The sequence below is a fragment of the Tamandua tetradactyla genome, chromosome 4 (genome assembly GCF_023851605.1).
Source record: "Tamandua tetradactyla isolate mTamTet1 chromosome 4, mTamTet1.pri, whole genome shotgun sequence".
Taxonomy (NCBI): domain Eukaryota; kingdom Metazoa; phylum Chordata; class Mammalia; order Pilosa; family Myrmecophagidae; genus Tamandua; species Tamandua tetradactyla.
The window spans coordinates 157,205,224-157,225,308 of record NC_135330.1 but is presented as its reverse complement, the minus strand read 5'-3'; the positions used below and the strand labels follow the sequence as shown (position 1 = coordinate 157,225,308).

At 34.3% G+C, this 20,085-nt stretch overlaps 1 long non-coding RNA gene across 1 annotated transcript in view; it reads right to left on the bottom strand.

Annotated features, from left to right (window-relative positions):
• Positions 1–7,534, bottom strand: part of LOC143679467 (uncharacterized) — a 53,012-nt gene extending 45,478 nt beyond the window's left edge. Inside the window, exon 1 of the long non-coding RNA XR_013173788.1 lies at positions 7,304–7,534. This is a non-coding gene — a long non-coding RNA (uncharacterized LOC143679467). The remainder of the gene's footprint in view (positions 1–7,303) is intronic.
• Positions 7,535–20,085: the final 12,551 nt, after the last annotated feature.

Here is a 20,085-nt window from a genome sequence, read left to right as displayed (position 1 = left end):
TCATAGCAGCAATATTCACAATAATCAAAAGGTGTAAGCAACCCTAGTATCCAACAACAGATGAATGGATATACAAATATGGTATATACATAAAATAGAATATATTATTCAGTCATAAAAAGAAATGAAGCTTTTAAATATATCACATCATGGATTAAACTTGACACCATGTTGACTGAAATAAACCAGACACCAAAAGTACAAATATTGCAAGATATCATTTATATGAAAAATAATCAAATTCATAGAGACAGATAGTATATTACAGATTACCAGGGACTAGGGTATGTGGGAATGATGAGTCATTTCTTAATGGTGCTGAGAGTCTGTTTAAGGAGCAGAAAATATTTGGTTAATTGTTGGTGTTGATGATAGCAAAATATTGGTGGACATAATAAATTCTAGTGAATCTTACACTTGAAAGAGATTAAAATGGGAAATTTTTATCTGTACCTATGTTATTACAATGAAAAGTTATAAAAAGTTGTGAACAAGATCAAATTTAAATAAGGCATCAAGTGATACCAATCAAAATGAATTCTCACTGGAAACTAAACGTAGGAAGACAGTGGAATCACATCTTAAAACAGAGAAGATAAAAGCAAATGTCAACCTTGACTTAAACATTCAGTTGAATAATCCTAAAAAGTGAATTGTAAAATAAATCATTTTCAGGCAAAAACAGGCTGAGACAAATTCTGAAATAGAATATATGTTTAAAGTTTTCCTGGATAAATATTAAAATCTCTTAAAATTTTAGTAGTTTTTAAACACACACATACATATAGATGTCTAGTGGTTACCACATTGGAAAGCACAGCTTTAGAGAAATAAAATTACTCAAAAATTACAAGTTGAAGTCATTAGAGGAGAAAAAAATAGAATTCCAAGTTACATATACTTCAATATTGTCATTTTTATAATGAAAATAATAATAATAACCTACATCACAGTATTTTTATAAGTATAGTATGATTTAATTATATGTAGCAAACTTAACTCACTGCCTGACACATCATAAGTGTTATGTAATATTAACATTAGCTCTATCAATATTTCAGATTTTGAAATATGTTTTGAGCACGATAATGAAAAGAAGGCTCTTTGTGTGCTATATGAGTAAGTTAATGAGAAAGCTTTTCTGAAATCTTGAAAGTAGAAAAAAATCATTATCTAAGAGTAAACAAAATATAATTCATCAAAGAGAAGTTTTACTACATCTTATTAACAGGATATGTCCCTGGCCTTATTATATGTCTGACATTATTACAGTATGGAAAGTAAAAAGGAATCAAACCAAAATATGAGCCCTGAGCAAAGAAGGCTAATAAAAGGATCAGACAAGAAAATATTTTCATAATATTTTTAAGGCTGCTACAAAAAAAACCAATATCTGATGATATTTGAATGTATCATTATGGTAGATTGAATTGTGCAGCCCAACAAAAGACATGTTCATCTTAATCTCTTTTCCTGTGGGATACTATTTATAAATAGTATCATTGAATATGTTAAGATGTGTCAAGGTATGGACTTATGTGTATAGGAACTTCCAAGATCTTATTTAGGTGTAACCAACTGAATCAGAGTAAGTCTTTTCCATATCACTGGAAGCCTTTTAAAGAGAGGAAATCCAAACACAGACATCATGGAAAGCCATAGGAGGAAACAAAGAGCATTGCCATATGATGGAGGTCTGCCAACTTATCATGCCATTTATCATGGCAGAAAGCATAGTCTTGCCAACGTTATTGAGTTTGGACTTTCAGCCTTCAAAACTGTGAGACTATTAAAAAGATACACTGGCTTTTTGCGTCCTTATTTGTGTCAGTGTAAGGACAGAAACTGCCTCTGCTGAGAGAGCAGAAACCAAGGCTAGTGCCCATGTTAGGCCTTCAGGGATCCACCAGACCAAGAAACTATCACATCCCCACCCCGCACACACACCCCACCAATGGTGCTTTAGCTCTCTACTTATTAGTAGATGCTGTTGAGGGACCAGAAGCCTCTGAAGCCATGAGGGCCAAAACTTAGTCGAGAACCCCTGCTTATCCCTCAGGAATCCTCCAGACCAAACTTAACCTTCAACGCCAACTTTTGGTTGGCTAAGTTTTCTCTGCACACCCTGTCCCTGGCCCACTGCTCCTGGAATCTGGACCATGTTTCTACAGCTGCCACCACTTCCGCAGTCACAATTACTGTGGGCTGAGGAGTGTGGCTGGTCACTGGCTGAAGCACACCTTCACTTAAAAAAGATGTACTCTCGGAAACCTCTCCCTTCATCTGGTACTCTGGTTATCCAATCTGGTTCCAGTGTTTCCTCCCAATTAATTCCAGTCTTTTATTAGCCCAGTCATTTTTCTGGTGGAGGAAACAATTTGTATAGCTTCCCACTCTACTGTTTTGCACCAACACTCATCCCACAAACATTTTTAACTCTGAAAAACACAATTCTTACATATGATTAGTTATAAATACACCAGGACAATTGTGTACAAAGTGAAGCATTCTTCCCAGGACAAAAAATTAATGATAAAATATATCTTTCAGTAATAGCCTAATGAACACAGAGCCCTATTACAAATAGGCAAATATATATGCTTTGAAGGACATAGAAATAAATTTGAATTTTAAATTGCATTCCTTTAAAAACTAAGTTGTTATTGAAATATGAAATGCATGCAAAAGCTGCAAAATAATGTACATACATCTTGAAAAATACTTAAAGTATGAACAAAATTACTTATCAAAATATCAAGAAATAGAAACTACAACAGCCAGAGAAACTCCTTGATGTGCTAGCCCACAGCACAACTTGTCTCCAGTAGCAACCAGTATTTTGACTCAGTTCACAAGATTAATTTTACATTATGTTGCTTTCCTCCAGGGAGGGCATACTTTGTTCTGGTAGGCAGTTTAGCTAAACTAAAATCACCAACAAAAAGTAAGGAATCAAGTTGATTTTACTCTACTTTCCAGGCTTTCTATCTGCTATTACATAAGTAGTTTGACCTTATTGAATATTGTAGGACTTCCTGAGTTACACTGAAATTCAGGAGTGTTAATTCATCCATGATAGTGGACACTGAAATGCTATTTTTATTTTCTATATGTGTTGAGGCTGCCCAAATTTCTGTCCAGCATCTGAGCTTCTGGACTGCTTCTTGCAAATCATCAAATATCTGCAAAAGTTATAAAAAATAAGGTAGCATGCCATTTCTGACTTGGACCTTGGGCCTTGTCTTAGTTTGCAAGTTGCTGGAATGCTATACATCAGAACTGGTACTGCTTTTAAAAAGAGGAATTTAATTAGTGTTCTAAGCCTATGAAAATGTCCAGTCTAAGGCATCCAGGAAAGGGTACCTTAATTCAGGAAAGGCCAATGGGACTGGAATGCACGTCAGTGAGAAGGCACACTTGTTCCTTCCTGGTCCCTTGTTCCTGGGCTCCATTGATTTCAGCCTCCATTGCTGTGGGGGTTACTCTTTTGCTTCTCTGGGGCTGGCGTTCATCTCTTAGATTCCATTGGCTCTTTCCAGGTTCTGATTTGTTTAACAACTCATGCAAAATCTTCTGGGCTCCAAGCATCTCCAAACATACATGTCTCTATTCTCTAAGTATCAGCATCTGCGTCAGCTCTGCTCAGAAGTTTCTGTTCAGTCTGTGATTTCTAAGGTTTCTCCAAAATCTTTCCTTTCTAAAGGATTGCAGTAAAGTAATCAAGAACCACCTGGAATGGGTGGGGTCTCATCCCCATCTAATCAAATGTTCATACCCACAATTGGGCGTGTCACATTTCCATGGAGATAATCTAATCAAGTGTTTCCAATCTACTTTCTTGAATCAAGATTAAAAGTAACAGCTGCCTCCACAAGATGGAATCAGGATTACAACATAGTCTTCTGGGGTACATAATATTTTCAAACTGGCACATGTCCCTTCATCTTGCCTGCACTGGTGCATTGGTAGATCTCTGAGATCTATATCTATCTATATCTATATCTATATCTATATCTATATCTATATCTATATCTATATCTATATCTATATCTATATCTATATCTACATCTATATAGAGATAGAGATATAGATATAGATATTGATACTGCTTTTCTGCATTTTCTCAGCAGTAGGATTGAACTGATAATAACCATAAATGTTAAAAGAAATAAAACATACTTCTAAATTTTCAGAAACAATTTTCAGCTTAAAAACAACAACACAGGAGCAGTATGTGAGAAATAAAAGTTATAGTACAAATTTTATGTTTTATTTTACCATAACATAGGTAAAATTTTCTTAATATCTTTCTTATCTTTTAAAGACCCAGTTATTTGTTACCTAGACTTTTAATTCTCAAAATTTCTTTGAAATTATCTATTTTTCAATTTTTTATCAGAAGTATTGTTCAGTATTCTGTAAGGATGTAACCACAATATTAGCTAAGGGTTTCTCTCAAGGATATTAATTATAAATTAAAGAAATTTTGTACTTCCACCATTCTCTCTGACTTTTCCAAATTCCTTTTGCTATGTTAGTTTGATTTTTCTTTGTCTTGCCTTTTATATTAAAGGCTTCCCTAAAAAGTCTGCTTATATTTGTCTATTTTCTTATATTTTTTATAAACAGTTCTTATATCAAATATTCTGCTTGGACGTAACTTAAGAAAGAGGGTAGGAAGTAAGCAAAACAGCTTAAGAACATCAATCTGATTCCAAACCCCAACTGCTTTACCTCTAAGGCATGTTGCTTGAGGATATTTTACATTATTTCAGTTATATTTTATCTGAAGGCAACTATTCTAATTTTAGCAAGGCAGAGAATATTTATAAGGTTCTAAAAATGTGTTAATGATATTGATTATTAAAAATTCAGAATTGCATTTTAAATTCTCCCAGCACTTCTGTTCAATAAAGCTAATTACAGTAAGTGCAGCCAAAAATTACTTACTACAATTTTACAGATATGACTTTTTTACTTTATTGAAAATATAATAAAATGCACTTTAGATTATGAAGTAAAAGTAAACCCCAGTTTGCATGGTAGTTGTAATTCTGGAAATTTGGAGTATATTAAAACTCCCCAAAACATAATTCAAGTAAAAAATGGAATTGGCTTCTAAGCTTAGATAAAGTTTAATATAGTGTTCATACACACACACACACACACACACACACACACACACACATACACACACACACACACATACATATCCTGTCATATCTGCTTCTCTGGGAAACTCTGTCTAATACAGATTTTGGTACCAACCATAGGGTAATGTCATGTCAAATACCTAAAAATGTAGAAATGGCTTTGGAATTCAGTAAGAGGTAGAGACTGTAAGAATTATGAAGTTTTGATAGACAAAAGCCTAGATTGTTTTGAAGAGACTATCAGTAGAGATATGCAGTTCAAATGTACCTCTGATTAGACCTTAGAAGGAAATAGTGAATGTACTATTGGAAATTGGAAGAAAGCCAATTCTAGTTATTAAAGGGGCAGAGAACTTAGAAAAATTGTGTTCTCCTGTTGCAAGGAAGGCAAAAGTGCAAGCTTGTACTTGGATATATAACTAAGATTTCCAAGCTAAGTTTGGAAGATGTGACTTGTTTTTTCCTTGAAGCTTATAGTAAGATGTGAGAAGAAAGAAGCCATGGAGCACAACCAGATACTCAAAGTTATCAGAAAACCCAGAAGAGAAAGTAGAGAGGCCCTCATGTGCTTTGTCATGTAGATAAAACATCAAGAACCAAGGATCACAAACAGCTAGCACCAGAATACCAGTCTTCTTGGAGAAAGCATCCATTTTGGCTTCTCCTAGTCTCAAAACCATGAGCCAATAAATCACCATTGTTTAAGCCAAAGCATCACACAAAGCAAGGACAATAAAATAGAACCAAACACACTACATGTGTTTCTATGGTGTAGGAGAGTTGAAGTTAATCTCAAGGATGTTGGAAAAAGAGAAACAAATAAGAAGGGAGACTTGTAAGGAAAGTGCATACTATGGTTAACACAAGTTGTAGTAATACATACACCCATATATACACACACATTTCTAGTTTACTGGTTCTGGTCACAATCCTTGGCAAAGCAAATGGAAATGGTTAAAGATGAACATGACCGAGAATTGCTGCTATCCAATAGCATCTTTCAGTCCAGAATATGTCTGGTTTCTGTCTTTCAGGCCAGAAATATCCCTTTACTTATTTCAAACTCTCCCCTCCCACAACCCCCCAAAGACAGAGGGAAATTGAAATATCATTGCACTTGATTTAGTATGTGGGTCTGCTTTTTATCTTATCTTATTTTATCTTATCTCTTCAACATATTATGTAGCTTCCCTGACTTTTAGTCAAAAAATGCCAGGAGAAGTTAAAGCCAGACTGACTATTTAAATATGAGAAGGTAGAAAATTATGTCTAATCAAGTATGTCTCAGGAGGACTGTTCTAGTTTCCTAGTTGCTGGAATGCAATATACCAGAGATGGGATGGCTTTGAAAAAAGGGGAATTTAATAAATTTCTAGTTTACAGTTCTAAGGGCAAGAAAATGTCTAATTAAAACGAGTCTATAGAAATGTCCAGCAAAGTCATCCAGAGAAAGATACCTTGGTTCAAGAAGCCAGTGAAGTTCAGAGTTTCTCTCTCAAGTAGAAGGGCATATGGCGAACACAGTCAAGGCTTCTCTCTCAGCTGGAAGGGCACATGGTGAACCCGGCATCATCTGCTAGCTTTCTCTCCTGGCTTCTGGTTTCACGAAGGTCCCCAGGAGGCATTTTCCTTCTTCATCTCCAAAGGTTGCTGGCTGGTGGACTCTTCTGCTTCGTGGTGCTGTAGCATTCTCTGCTCTCTCTGAATCTCTCAATCTCTAAAACGTTTCCTCTTTTATAGGACTCCAAAAACCCAATCAAAACCCACCCAAATGGGTGGAGACATATCATCACCTAATCCAGTTTAACAACCATTCTTGACTAAATCACATCATCCAGGGAGATAATCTTATCACAGTTTCAAACATATAGGCTTGAATAGGGATTATTCTACCTTTAGGAAATGGGATTTTGATTAAAACATGGCTTTTCTAGGGGGCATACTTCCTTTCAAACCAGCACAAGGACATAAAGCCAGTCTGGGGAGGTTGGACAAAATTTCCTTTATTCTTCCAGAATTAGTGCTAGAGTAAACCACTTAGGTCTTAAATGATGAAGTAGGGTTGCTGTACACTGCTAGAGTGGCTGGTTCTCTGCCGTAAAGCTCTGGGACTGTCCTTCTCAGAGAGGATCTCCAGGCAGGTCTCTCACCTCATGTCCTGGAGAGGAATATCAAGAGGAAGAGGCATGGGGTGGGATGGGGAAGGGCAAGATACTGAAGGAAGAATTCTTCCCAGGGCAGTACAAATCCCCTTTTGAATCATAAGAGTCACTGTCTTCCACACAGCAGAACCTTCAGATACTTTACAATTATGATGTCATAGGACAGTAGACTTGGCTTCATACTCTGATATTGTTGAGGGAAATACAAATAAATACAAGCTATGGGGTTATAGCACAGAAGAAATCTGAAGTGTGAAATTACACTGAATAAGAAAGTGAAACTAACAAGAAAATTCTTTTGATGGCAGGCATCAAAACAAATTTTGAATGTGCAATCTAGTAAGTTATGTTGTGAAGGAGGCTTCAATGTTGACTTCACATAGCCCATGACCTTGCTCCCAAATAATAAAGGTCCTTAGAATATTTGAAGTCTATATTTCTCCCTCCTGATTTATACATTATCATATCTAGATATTTAGAACATAATATATATTTCTAGATGTTATTTATAGACATTATTATTATGATTTTTAAACTTTTGGTTTTAAGTATTCTAAAAATCACTATCTAGCTTTTAGCTATTCAATCAGTAGTTTAATATTACCTAAAGCACAATGTTTCTTAGAGTATACTAAGGTCAACAGAATTTATTTCAACACAGAGACCATGTTAAACTAAGTGATTGTTTGGTTGGAACTTAAACTGCCTGAAAACACTGATTTTTTTTTACTGTTTGTAAAGTTTTGCCTTTTCCAGAATGTCATATTGTTGGAATCATAAAAGCTTTTCTCTTTCACTAAGAAATATGAATTTAAGGGTCCTCCATGATTTTGGTGTATCATTTAAAACCTCAGTGCTTATTACTGCTGAAAATATTCCATTGTATGATGCACCACAGATTAACCACTGGTCTATTAAAGGTAATTTTGGTTGTTTCCAATTTTGGTAATTATAAATGAAGTTGCTATAAATATCTGGTGCAGGATTTTGCGTAGGCTTAAGTTTTCATCTCATTTGTATAAATACCAAATTGTTGGATTATGTGCTAAACTTCAGCTTAACTTTGTAAGAAATTACCAAAGTGTCTTTCAAAGTGATAGCAACATTTTGTACTCCCACAAGCAGTGAGAGTTCCTGTTGCTGTACATCTTTACCAGCATTTGGTTTTGTCTCTGTTTTGGATTTTAGCCATCCAAATAGGTGTGTAGTGATGTTTGAATTGGCAAATATTTAATGACATATGATGCTGAATATCTTGCATATGCTTATTTGCTATCTATGTATCTTCTTCAGTGCAATGTCTTTTCAAATATTTTGCCCATTTTGCCATTGGATAATTTTTCTGATTGTTGAGTTTTAAGAATTATTTGTATAATTTGGATATGTTTTTTGCTTAATATTTATTTTACAAATATTTCTTCTCAGTCTGTGATTTAAATTCTCATTTCCTTAAAATTTATTTCACAGTGGAGAAGTTTTTCATTTTAATAAGATTGAATTTATCAATTTCTATTTTCATGGATGTTTGTGTGTGTATGGGTTATATCTGAATAACTCATCAACAAATTCAAGCTCAGCTAAATTTTCTCCTATGTTATCTTCTAGAAGTTATACAGCTTTTCATTTTACATTTAAGTCTTTAGGCTATGTTGAGTTAATTTTTGTGGTCATAAGCCATTTCCATTGTTTCTCCTTTGCTCAATTTGCTTTATGAGTCTCTCTTTCTCCCATGATTATGTGCTTGTGTGTATGTGTATGTGTGATTGAAGAATTAATCCAAATGACTTTGCTTGTGTGAACAGAAAGTTGTTCTATAAGAATATTCTCATATAAGTAAGGCTACCTAACAACAGCTATATTTTGAAATAAATAAAATATTACCACTCTTCAAATGACACTTAAGAGGGAGAAGCATTGTAATAGTGGTTAAAAGAGAAAGTGTGTTTGGGCCAAAATAAGATCTGAAATTATAGTTCGGCCCTTTATCCTTGTTTGTCATTAAAAAAATTTAAATATCAAAATATATCTAAATATATGTTATATCCAATTCTTTAAAATCTGTTTGATCTTAGCATGCATGATTATTTTAGTCATAGGTAGAAACCAATAATAACTTTAAAGTGACTGGGTTCTGAAATCTAATAGTACCCCAGCTCTGACTTGGTGCTTTACTTGCAATTTGACTCCTAGTTGATTCCCAAAGACTTCAATAAATTAAGAATACTTCCTAGTGTAAAGAGAGATTAATTGCACACAGTCATTAATATCAGTAATGTGTTTACTTTTTCCACCAAAACTTACATTAATTTGGTGTAGTCTAAATGCTCCCTATGATAATTTGCTTTGTTGAGCTCACATTTAATTTTTTCTTAGTGAGAGTTTCTGTTTAACAGTATTGTGCATGGATAAATATTGTGATGTAGTTTCTGATAGTCATTTAGGAGTATAATGCAATCATTTTTAGCATGTGTCAATTTATTCCATTTTTCATTTTGTGTTCACTTAAAATCTCATCTCTTTTTAAGTAGGAGAAAGCAAGTATATTAAATATATTAAAATAATGGTTATTTGATCCACTCTGACTTGAAAATGAATATAGAGTTAATTTATTTCCATTCTTTTAATTTTTGGATGGAACATTTATTAAATACTAGCAACTTTCCTTCCTATCTTTCTTCCAGTCTGTCAAGACGTGGAGTGATTTTGTTAAAGCTATTCCAGAGCTATACAAAGTCATTCAATTCATTTTGCCTTTCACCATATCTTTTGGCTCAGTGATGGAAATATGGCAAACAGTCTCTGGATTTGTTCTATGTGTGCCTAAAGAAAAGATATTCTCTCATTATGCTAAGCATGAAAAAGGAAGTATGTGTTCACTTTCTGTGAGCTGATAACAGCAATGCTGCAACTATAAAGTCTTAAGATGCAACAGTAATTAAGATGTGGAGACAAGTAAAGGAGATAGATATGTTCCTTATTAACACTTTTGATTTAATATATGAAACATTGTCTGAAGTCAGATTTTTCTCACTAATTTTCAATCCTATACACCCTATTTTTATTGAGATAAGACCCACATATGGAAACATCAAAACAATATAAATATATTGAAGAGTAAAGCATCACAACATAAAGGCCGACAAACAAAATGCTACCAGCATCCTCAAAGCTTCTTGATGCCTCTTGCCAATCACTATGCTTTTCCTCCTATACAAAGGCAGCAAAACACTGGATTGTCACATGAGATGATTAGTTTTGACTGAAATTGAACTATATGCCCATAAATTCATAGAATCTGAATTCATATGTGTTTAGCTTTTTTCCTTAAACTTGTCTATGGTATTCATCCACAAATAATAGTTGTTCATTCATTTTCATTGTTGTAGTTTATTCTATTCATGACCATAACGATTTTATTTATCCAGTGTACTCTTTGTTTTTTTCACCATTATGATTTAGTTAAACTTATTTAGTATAATTTCAAACTTTTTTTGTTATTTTAGCAAAAAGAAAACAAATACCATATAGAGAACTCCACTCCACCAGGTACCCAGCGCCAGAAATTTTAAATATTTTGCCAACTTTCCTCTATCTATCTATCTATCTATCTATCTATCTATCTATCTGTCTGTCTGTCTGTCTGTCTGTCTGTCTGTCTGTCTGTCTATCTATCTATCTATCTATCTATCTATGATGGTTAGATTCTGGTGTCAACTTGGCCAAGTGATTATGTCCAGTTGTCTGGTCAGGCAAGCAGTAGTCTGACTGTGGCTGCAAGGATATTTTGTGGTTGGTTGACAAACCAGAAGACTGGTTTATTAAAATATCATTCAGTTCATTGCTGATTGTGTCTCTGATCAACTAAGGCATGTCTCCCACCACTGAGATCATTCAATCTCATGTAGTGAATCTCTGAAGACTCATAAGGAAGAAGAGAGATTTTTTTTCATTGTTTCTTCAGCCACTGAGCTTCTCCTATGGAGTTTGTCCAGAACCTTCATTGTCATTATTTTTACTGGAGGTCTTAATATCTTCGTGTTGATTCAGTCAACTGCCTAGCATTCTTTCCTTTTAACCATTAGCATTTCTTGTAGTACTAAGTTTGTGATGATGAAGTACCACAAGTTTGGTTTTGTGGGAATGTCTTAATTCTTCCTTCATTTTTTCTTTCCATATGAATAAGACTAGTTTATTAATCTCTATAACTTGATTTGTGTAAATATATATATATATACGTATTTTTTTTGGTGCATGGGCCAGGAATTGAACATGGGTCTCCTGCATTGCAGGGACACATTCTACCACTGAATCACCCATGCACCCTCTTCCTTCATTTTTGAAACATATTTTTACCAGATGTAGAATTTTTGGTTGGTAGTTTTTTTTACTGTCAGTACTCTGCAGTTTTCTTCACATTACCTTTGACCTCTAAAATTTCTGATGTGAGGTCAACATCTATTCTTTTGAATTCTTCACTGCAGGTGAACTGTTGCTTCTATATTGTGGCTTTCAGAATTCTCTATTTTTGGCATTCAACAATTTGAATATATCATGGCCTGGTGTGGATCTATTTGAGTATATTCTACCTAGGTTTCATTATGTATATTCATGTCTCATTAAATTTGGGGAGTTTTCATCAACTACTTCTTCAAATATTCTTATTTCTCCTTTCTTATTTTTTCCCCTTTGGATCTCTCACAATGTGTACAGTGGTATGCTTAATTGTATCCCACAGTTCTCTCAGAAACTGTTCACTTTTCTTCATTCTTTCCTCTTTCTTCTCCTCTTTCCTTTTTCTTCTCCTCAGGCTGGATGATTTCAGTTATCTTATCTTCCAGTTCACTGATCTTTTTTCTTCTGTCAACTCCAATTTATTTTTAAACCCATCCAGGGTATTTTTAATTACTGCTACTACAGTCTTCATTTCTGTTTTGGTTCCTTTTCATCCCTCTAATGAGATCATCTTTATGTTCTTCTATGGTTTTTCTGAATTCCTTTGCTTCTTTTGCCATGTGTTCCTTTAGTTCTTTGAGCATATTTAGGTCTATTTTTAAAAGTCTCTGTCTGAAATGTCCAAGTCTGAACTTCCTCATTGATATTTTCTAATCTTTATTTTTTTTCCTTTGCCTGAACGTACATTCTCTGTTTCATTAGATGTTTTGCAGCATTTTGTTGAAACCTCGATATTTTGATTAATTTTAATGTATTATCACTGGAATTTAGATGCTGAGGCATTTATCCCTTAAGCTGTTATCCAGCTGGTGTTCTAACAGTGTTTTCCATGAATGCCAGGAGCTAACCAAAAAGAAAACACTTTTCCTAGTCTTTGTAAACTAACCTATGCAAGTGTCCTTCTTCAGAATTTATCCCTACCATGAGTAAATCTAAGCCACAGTGTCCTTTATGCAAATGTATGTTGTCTTGGGCATGGATGTGTGGCCCTATAAAATCCTCCATTTATATGGATTACAGTATTCCTTCTTCCCTAGGAAAGAGTCCCTATTGTCCCAGGCACTGAACACTATGTCCTACAGCCCACCATGCCATGCCCCAGGAAAAGACTTGACTGCTCCACAGAGTTCTGTAGGAGCACTCTGTGAGCTGATTTTGATATGCAGGTCAAGGTCTGATACAGTGAGTTCCTCAGGCCACCACCAGACATAATGGGCCAACATATCTGCTGCCAATATATGTATAAGGGTTACTGTGCTCCTACTAGAACCAGAACCAGGGATATGTATTGAGAGTGTTGCTGGCTGCACAGTGAGCTGGTGGAATGATGAGGGGCCATCCAGTGCATGACCAGATCTCACCACTTTTAAATAAGTTGTTCCTTGATTCAGCACACATCTTTTTATTGCAGTGTTTTAACTGTTCTCTGGAGCTTTAAGAGAGATGTTTCTGGTAGTTCTTTGCTGGTTGTGAAGACCTTCTTGAGAGTGAGAAATGGAGCTGTGAAGCTCTTATTGTGCTATATGATTGGCATTTTGCCACTGTTAGAGATTTGGTGACTTCATTGTCATGACAAAAAGGACTTATAAACTTTTCTCCAAATGATAATGTAGGGATCAGTCTTTTGCTTTCTTGTTACAAAATCTTATAGGACTTCATCATCTTCTTCATTAATTCTAGTCAGGAGGAGAGTGTTCTTTTCAGTTGCAGTCATTCAGTATCCCAAGCTGATGTAAATTCTGCCATCTTCATCAGGTAACTTTGGTTTGGAGGCTAAGAGAAGTTCAAAATTGAGGGGTCAACAAAGTAATGCTTTCTTCCATAAGAATGCGGTATTCTGATCTGGCTGCTGGAAATCCTTGGTTATTGGCTTTTCTGTCACATCTCTAATATGTTTTTTTAATACGCATTAAAATCAAGGATGTGGTTTAAAGATTTCTCACCTTGATTGCAACATAATGTCTTCATTCCATGAGTTTTCTGATGCCAAACTAGTTGAGGCATCCTTCTGAAAGACCTCCCATGTTCATAACATTCATAAAGATCTCCCTTCAATATGAATTGTTTAATAGGTTGACCTGACCACTGAGAGATTTACAAAATTCCCCTCTGTTCTTTCAAATTTATCTATGTTTTCATATAGGAAACAAGACTATGCCTTCAGATTTCATTATTTCTAACTTATGAATTGAATTATGTTTATCTAGAAAATTAGGTTCATCTCTCTCTCTCTCTATCTATCTATCTAATAAATCTGCCTGACTATTTTGAAGACTGTGTTGAGGATGTATCTTCCAGAACTGATATTTGTAAGTAAATTGGATTTATCAAACAATACCATTGGATTGAATTTTTTTGAGCCATCTAAATTGTATAAATTTATTGTAACAATACTTGATATATCTGGCTTCTAGTTAAGATTACCTTTGTGAGGTTTTTTTTTTTCATTTTGTATTTTTTTTTAACTTCAAGTCAGTATGAAAGATAGGGGAATAATCATAGTCTAATCAGGATAGAGGGAGCATAAAACTCCCACACATAGTTTAATATGGAACAATTCTAATTTACTGAAGAAGTAATATCTCTAGGGCCCCAAATTTCAGGGTCCCTGCTATTTTTCCCACTGTACATAGGTCCTTGGCTTTGCTTGCTGGCTTGCAAGCCTGAAACACAGTGGAAAACTATTCACTAATTCACTAAATTTGACAAATGTGTTCAAGCTAAACACAAGTTCATGACAATTTATATCTCTGAGCTATATTTTCATTTAGATTTTGGCCTTTGTACTCCTTACTTTTATTTGCCAGTTCATGGATACATTTAAATTTTTTTTAATTATTTCATTTTACACTTATATCTGTTTTCAACAAGAAATTAAACAATAGTGCCATAAGTAAGGACACTATTACCAATACATGGCACAGATGTTTGTGCAGATGAAATATATTTACTGTCTATCACACCATTTGACTTGTTAAAAATTATTTAATTTTTGACTAATATTTTCTTTATCCACCTTACAGTCTAATTTTATGGAGTAATGACTGTGTATAATAGGAGTGCAACAGGCTCTGGAATATGATGTGATAATTCTCAAGAAAATGTCAGTCTGTTGAGAAAAAACCCAACCTACATGCAGGTACATTTAATAGCTGGTTTACTGGTTTACTCTGCTAATTCTCATGTTAACCTTGAAACAGTCCATGGTTTTTCCAATAAGTAGGCACTTATTGTCCTTACTTATTACTTCCCCCCAAGTCTTCACATGACTCATTTCCCAATATCTATTAAGATAAAAACTCCCCTTTTAGATCTCTCTAGATGATCCTCATTAAAATAGATAACGCCTCCCACTATCATTTATTTTCTTAATCTAAGTAGTATGTAACAGTATCAGTAGTTCTTTTAAGTCATTTGGTTACTTAGTTATTGCAGGTCTCTCCCAAGGAATTGCTTTACTTCTTACCACTCTAATTCATAGATAAGTGTTGAACACAAGGTAGATGCTCAAGAAATACTTGTTGCAAAACAAGTATAGAGAGCAACATTATACTATTTATATAAGCTCAATCGAAGAACAGAAAAAATATATAGAAAGGAAATCTATAGCTACATAAAGGGAAAGCAGAGCCTGCTATTGCAAATAGGAAGGTAATACTGAGTACAAACATTTACTCCTGTCCAAGCAACAAACTTTTATTTTTTCCTTCTCTCTGACCCTATTTCTTAAGTCATGGAGATGAAATCTTGAGAAAAGTATCAATGGACTGAAAAGGGGAAGCTCGTGTAGAGAAAATAAAATTTTAATCTTGAAATAAATTATATTGATCTTCTCACTTGTTTTATTACCAAAATGGCTATCTTATCTTCAAAACTTAGGACTAAAATTCAAAGACCTCTTCATCAGAGATAGAACATACTTCCAATCCATAAGAGCTGCCCCCAAATATAGGAGTTTCAATCAATTAGTGAAATATTTGTAAACTACTATATTAATGGTCTTCAGAGTTTCTTAACCATTAGCATGAAACACTTGACTTCAAATATTATGGGTAAAAATGCACATGAAGTACGAAGAGAAAAACAAATAAGATATGCCTATCTTACTGGGCATAAATAACAGGTCTGGGAGAACATATCACCATCTCAATACCAAAGTGAATATCTTACAAGAATGAAAGATATGATCCACAAAGATATATTAAATTATCCTTTGGTTGATTTCTGTTATTGAAGATGATGTAGTCACTTATTTCCTACTCCTCCACTCTAGGTTAAACAAATACCCTAAAAATTAGTCAACAAACAATGATGAAGGGTACTGTAAGCTGGTAAAAATAAGGTAGACTGGGTTAGATGTCAGGACTCGAGGAAGGACAATCTGATGCATTTCCTGTTTTCTTTTGATCTCACGAATATCTCTAGACTGGATGTTGGAGAGGCCTAAAACCAACAATCTTTGAACAGGCATGGGAAAAAACAAATAAAAAACCAGAGGCATGGTGGACAGCCCTAGTCCTCACTCCATGCCCCACTCCTATGGACAGTCTTATCCACTAGCAACAATGACAATGACATAAACTGAATCAGTCCAAGCTTCTGATAAGCATTCAGGGCACCAATGACCAACTGATCTGAGAGAAACACCGTCCATAAAGAAGTCCTGGACATATGAAGCTGAGCTTCATTCAGAGGACACAATAGGTGGATGGATCTACCAGCAACAAAGTTTTGTGGGTGATCCCAGCCCTTGCTATTCAACCAGAGCCCCTGCATAATACTTTTAAGTGCTAAAAGAACTGTCACTCCCAAATCCTATATTCAATCAAATTATCTTTCGACAATGAGAATGAAATAAAGAAATTCTCAGACAATGGGAAACTAAAATAATTATTGCTGGGAGAACTATCATTAATAGGGCTAAAAGAATCTCACCAAACAGAAGAAACTTCAAAAGTGAAGGAGTAATAAAGACTTTCTTGGGCAAACAAAATCAATGGAATTCACCACCAGTGGGACTGTTCTAAAGGAAATGTTAATTCTTAGGTAAAAGGACAATAAGAGAAGTTGTAAACTCAGAGCTATATAAAGAAATGAAGAGCATTAGGGAATAAATAAATGAATGGCAAGTTAAATCTTTTACTTTTGTCTTGTTCTTAATTAATATAAAGACAACTTTTAAAATTAATGATAGTAACGGTATATGGGTGATTATATCATATGGATACATGGTATGAATGACAGCAATGCCATCAGTGATGGAAGAAATTGGAAATTCTCTCATATTAGGAACCTGTACTGCATGTGAAGTAGAACAGTGTTATTTAAAGGTGGATCTAGAATAGTTAAAAATGTGTACTGTGCACTGTGGCACAAATACCAAAATTATTTTTTGAAAGAAGTATAATTGATGTTTTGGTGAGGACATAACTAGAGAAACAGAGCCATTAGTGTATGTGTGTGTGTGTGTGTGTATACATATATATACACACACACACACACACAATATACACACAAAAGCAGAGAGAGAGATGCTTGTGGGTGGTAGTCCTTAGGGAAAATATTCAGTGTGACATGATAAACGGGCACAAACACAGACTTCGGAGAAATTCAAAATTTGGGGATGTGAAGAACAGCTTGAATTTGAGAAAGAGAAAAAGGTGCAACCCCAGAGAACTGGAATTCCGAGAAATCAATAGAAGAAAGTGTTGTAGGAGAAGAGTTGCAAAAAAGCTGGTGGAAGGTAACAAAAAGAAGAAATGAGACATTCCCATAGAATTTGGTTATATGAAAATTATTGGCAGCATTAGTAAAACAGTTTTGAGTGGTGTGGAATTGATGACTCCACCATCTTTCACGTTCTTTACAACTGAAAAAAAATTATGTTCATATCTCACATGGAATCCAGCAAAATTTTCCAACTCTATTTTCAATATTCAGCTAGAATCTTTTTTATTTCATGTTAGGAGTTGAATTCTTTTTTTGCAATATCCATAAACATTGCTATTCTATATCTATCCAGAAAGACAATTTTCTCCTATTTTTATAAATAACAACTTGAATTCTATTGTATGACAGGGTGACAAATACATTTGTTAACCAAGCGGAATACAGATACTTTTATTTACAACTTATACCTACAATACCAGTACACATAGCTGGCCCATTAGTTGTTACAGCTATTTGGAACTAGTGCCCAAGCTATGCATAGTAGTTTACATATCTAAATCTCATGTAGAAAGAACAATTATGTTATGAACTATTAACTACATCACTGTGTAGCTCATCTCAGTTACAGGTAAATGTGGTTTGACTATATCTCATTCTCTCTGCTGCTACTACCCTGCTTTGAGCCCCATCATCTCTGCTCTGAACAACTGTTTCTTTCTAGTCTCTTTTAAGAACCCCCCATAATATGAATCATCTTTTAAAAATAAAAATTAACTTGCATCATTCCTCTCCTTTAAACATTGAAATGATCCCCCATTTTATTCCAAGTAAAAGGCAAATCATTTACAAGAACTTTCAAGGTTCTGATTGAACTGGCTCTTTTTTACCTCCCTGACCCCACCTCCTTCTCTTTTCATTCTCCTTCCTTTCACTCCAGTCAGAATGTCCTGTTTACCCAGTCACGTAAAATGAGGTTCCTTTGACTTTTCAGTCATGACTGGGAACACTTCCTCTTTAACTGTGCTGAAGTCACATGTAAGGGAAGCCAGTGAACACTGAACAAAAGTCACATAGCCAGCAGTGACATAAAAGGGTGGGATGTAGGGACATCTTAGTTGGTACGGCCACCTGTCATGTTGACAATCGTATAATATAGGTTATAATATCACTTCAGGTCTTAATTCATCTTTAGCTTCCTAGAAACCTGATACCCATTTAGATAATAGAATTTTTAAAATAGTATGTTTATTTAAGTAGATTTATTCATTTTACATTCCTTTTAATTTTATCAAAAATCACTCCTAGATTTTGATTTTACTGCTTTACTGTTTATATTCTTGTGAAATATTACTTTTTTTCCTTTAAAATTTCTGTTGCTTTTTTCCCCATAATCACCAATGCTAAGTGTATTTTGTATTTTTCCACTTTACTCCAGGGCCAGAATTTAATTAAGATAATCCCTTAAATGTATTCTGGTATTTGTTTGGATAGTGAAATATCACTGGATAAAGTAATGCAAACTCATAAGCTTCAACTTGCTAATACAAAATATAGATTTATCGACCTCATTTAATTCTCATTTCTTGACTGGCAGACAGCTGGAGTAAGATTAAAGTTCTTCTTTGATGCCAGAGGAGCCTATTTCAACCTACAGAAGGGTGAAGATTAAATGTAGTTCTCCAATAAAGAACTTCTCCCTATAGGATGTATAAGCAGAAGTAGAAAAACGATTCTTAAAACCGTGATATAGATGAATTTGCCAAGATGATACAGTAGTCCATGTTTGCAAACTTACTTGTTTTTGAACACAAAAGGAGTAAAGAATACATTTTATAAAAACGAAAGACATATTTGGTACTATATAAAAAAATAAATAAAATAAAATAAAAAGGAATGTTTCTGTGAACAAGAAGTGAATCATAAACAGAAAACAATGAAATAGGTTGAAACCTTGAGCTTTCAATTTTCCAAGTCCACACAGCAAATAGTTGCTGGGAGTACGTTTCCTGAGCTGTATAGGAAATTAGCCAAAGGTTTTTACCACAACATCGTCTTGTAGGTTCAGGTTGATTTAGCTAAGCTAGACATATAGAAATGTCTCATTAAAAGTCGTTATCATAAGGTATAGTGGTGGTCTTTGTCAAAAATTCAAGGAATTATTGAGAAATATTATTAAAATTTATATGGTTCAGAAGTGACACTGATATAAGATCAGTATTAAAAGTTTATTGTGGGTGGTGCAATGGTGATTCAGGGGTGGAATTCTCACCTGTCATGCCAGAGACCCGGTTCAATTCCTGGAGCCTGCCCACATCAAAAAAAAAATTGTTTATTTTTTTCTATACAACAAAACAATAATTTAGAAAATAAGGTTAATTTTTAAAATAATGTTAAAAATAACAACAAATATCAAAGCATTTATATATATATATATTTTTAAAAGATATCCCCAGATATCCACTTGGCTTACTTTCTCATTAACTCCAAATACGTTTTTACAGTCAGGATTATTTTAAACTCCTGTTTAATCTCCCATTCCCTGATCCCTCACCACTCCCTCCCACTTCTCCTTATCCTGCTCTACTCACTTTTTCTTATCATTTACCACCTTCAAAAACAATACAATTTTTATAGTTTATATGTTTATT